Source organism: Morone saxatilis, unplaced genomic scaffold (assembly GCF_004916995.1).
Source record: "Morone saxatilis isolate NCDOM2014 unplaced genomic scaffold, NCSU_SB_2.0 Contig17, whole genome shotgun sequence".
NCBI classification, from domain to species: domain Eukaryota; kingdom Metazoa; phylum Chordata; class Actinopteri; family Moronidae; genus Morone; species Morone saxatilis.
Window position 1 is genome coordinate 17613175 of NW_023339729.1, and position 408 is coordinate 17613582.

Genomic DNA, 408 nt, shown 5'->3' on the forward strand with positions numbered 1-408 from the left:
CAGTCCTGCAGCTGCTGTTGCTGTTGCCCGGGTGGTGGTACGCTTCAATAGAATCAGAAACATTCATTGTCAAATATATAGCAGAAGAGTTTTATCCTGTAACTGGTAGTCGGGTGTGTTGAACGTTGAATTCTAGAGGATAGAGAAAGCACTCACCTCATCTGAATTTGAGTCAGAGCCAGAGTTTGAGCTTGACCGAGCAAGTCGTATGTGCTCCATCTGTGGAAAATCCATAAGTCACGCATTTAATATTGCCTGTATTACTACTTCAATAATGGTATTGACATATATATCCATACATATATTGATGTTGAGTATGAGAATGTTACACTTACAGGATGAGCCAGAGCAAGGCTCAGGAGGCATCCAAGCACAAATACTACCTTCAGCATGGTTACAGTGATCACA